Source organism: Vigna unguiculata, chromosome 4 (assembly GCF_037176805.1).
Source record: "Vigna unguiculata cultivar grain cowpea cultivar isolate G323 ecotype 2 chromosome 4, ASM3717680v1, whole genome shotgun sequence".
Taxonomy (NCBI): Eukaryota; Viridiplantae; Streptophyta; class Magnoliopsida; order Fabales; family Fabaceae; genus Vigna; species Vigna unguiculata.
The window spans coordinates 28684192-28686922 of record NC_140795.1 but is presented as its reverse complement, the minus strand read 5'-3'; positions in this window follow the sequence as shown (position 1 = coordinate 28686922).

The following is a 2731-nucleotide window of genomic DNA, read 5'->3' as shown; positions in this document are numbered from 1 at the left end:
ATTGAGGCAAGCCAAACACACTTTTGCACCTTAAGGCCAATCTAAACTCTCAAACTAGGGGCAACTTTGGAAGTCCTCATCTTCTTTTAAGCTCTTCATGTCGTTAAACACGTCTTGTATCCTAAAACAAATTCAAAACTTTCAAACTGGGCAACTCTGATGTGACCTCACAAAGCCCAATTGCACCTTCAAGCCCAAGCCCAAGCCCAAGCCCAAGCCCATTAAAAGGCCCAATAACAAGAAGTATGATGAAGAAGATTCAAATGGGTCTCCTAATAGATGGACACAAATCTAATGGTCTTGTCACATTATTTTCATGGGCCAAAGAAATCAACAAGACTTGAAGAAGTGCATCAAAGCCCAGTAGAATAGATTTTAAATTGGGCCAATATTTGGGCTTTGTTTTCAATAGGTGTTACATGTACAAATGGGCTTGGCCCACTAAGAGTCTCCCTTAGGCCATGACTTCCTCATGGATCATGCATCCCATGGAGCCAAGTCCACACTCCACCCATGTGCCTCTTTCATCCAAGGGCTAAAAAAGTGTCTTCTTTTCCAAGTCTTCATCCAAAGGCTAGGAAGATGTCTCCTTCTCCAAGCCACTATCCAAGGGTGATAATTAAAGCTTCTCCTCCAAGCTTGATCTAAGGGCTAAGAATTAGCCTAGCTTTTAGGCTCACATATAAAAGCTAAAAGTAGACCATTTGTACATTTTAACTCTTGAAATTTCTAATAGAATGTTTGTGTTGAGATCACTCCACTCTTCTATTATTTTGAGAGCATACATGGCTAACATTCTCCTTCATCTCCTCTAGCCACCTTCCATACCATAGTTCCACTTCTACTCATCATCTTCACCAAAAACCTCCATTGCCTAGAGCTCTTCTTGCTCTTATCTTCATTTCCGCTGCATTTCATCTTCTTTTTGGTGTCTTCCATGGATCTCCTTCCTCTCCTACACCAAAGACGTCCATCAATTGGTATCTAGAGCCATCCAAGCCTTTGGTGCATCCATCCTCTTGGTTTGGGTAAGGTTCTTGGTCCATACTTGTCTCTTGTTTCAATTTCCGTTTTGTCTCTCTTCTCCACTGTTTTCTTCACTTTTGCTGCTGTTTTTTTCATGTTCTTGTTGCTCTCCACTGTTTGACATTGAGGCTACATGAATCTCCATTGATTCATCTTGTAGTACTCCTTGCTTCATTGGTGCAAATCTGTTTTAGGTTCCATTTTCGTTTTCCAGCACTTGTTCTTTTCTTCCTTGCTGTTTTTCTTCATTTTAATCAGTGCAAATGTGTTACTGCTCAACATGCAATTTTTTTTGAAAAAATTGCAAACTTTCATTGTGAGACCCCACTTTCATTTCCCTTTTCTTTCTTCTTTCTAATTCACACTCTCTAAACTCCACTACCACTCTCACAACCAGTTCACTACCACTCCAAACTTTCACCATTTATGTTCCTCTTCCCTCTCTCTAAGCCAGGAATTCAATTTCCAACCTAATTCTTCCTCATTTTTGCAGCAGCAAACAAACCAAAAACGAGGGCGGAAGCTTTTCCCTAATCAAGTCTCCCTCTCTTCCATGTAAGTTAACTTCAACTTCTCAATTCCCTTCAATTTCGAGTTCTGGAACCATGTTCATGCCAAAAATTGGATAAAGATCACATTCTCACCCTATGAACCTCATTTCAGCTTCCTAAGTCGTGCTTGGAAATGTTCACTGTGAAAGGGGGTCTTGCTTGTAAGCAAATTATAGAGGTAAGGGAAGCTAACCGAAATTCTTTTCATTTAAGCCGTGAATCATGTTTGTATGAAGTTTGGTGTGCTGGATTGATGCTTGAAACGCATGTGTGAGTGTGTGATCATTGTTTGCCCTGAAATCAGTGTTCTTGCATGTGAAAACAGTGGAGCCACCTGGTATTTTCGCCTAGGCAGGTGGTTCTCGCCTAAGCGAAACTACCAAAAAAACCCACCCCTGATACTGCGCGAAGTCTCGCCTAGGCGAGCTGGAGTTGCTTAAACGAGAGATACTCTCGTCTAAGCGAGCCAGTTTAGCCTGAGCGAGAGTTCGCCCAGTTTCTAACCTTTGCCACTGTTCGAGCCTCGCCTAGGTGAGATCGGCTCGCCTAAGCGAGATGGCTTCTCGCCTGGGCTAGATTGTCTAGCTTAAGCGAGAGTCACTGCAGTGGGGCACCTTAGCTTCTGTTTTAGAGAGTCAAATGATATGTTTTAATGTGGTTTTGTGCAAGGAAGTTCTTATATGCTTGAAATGTCATTATTAATGTATTGTGTGATGAAATTAGATGAATATGAGTTATATAGAGTGGTGGCTGGAATAGAATTTCAAGGGAAATTCAAGTGAATTTTTTAGTGTGTGTAATGACGTGTGGAATCCATATTGGTTGGTATCTTGAAACTCCAATAATCATTCACGCTCAGATAGAGTACAATGGATTATGTCGTGGGGAGTAGCAGGAGGTCCTAGTCTTTGGACTTGATCCAGTCCTAGACGCAAAGGGGACTTACCCTGGGAACGGTCGGGTGATAACTCCTTGTGTCCAGACTCTGCAAAGTCTGGGAACCGTTACAGGTGCAAGCCACCAAGAGCTCCAATGTCGCTTACACAATCCAGATATCGAGTCTAGAATTTTTAGCTATTGAACTTTGTGTTATGAATGATGTTATGTTGTGTTTTGTATTATTTTCTCTTATTTCAGTTAGCTCACCCTTTTGT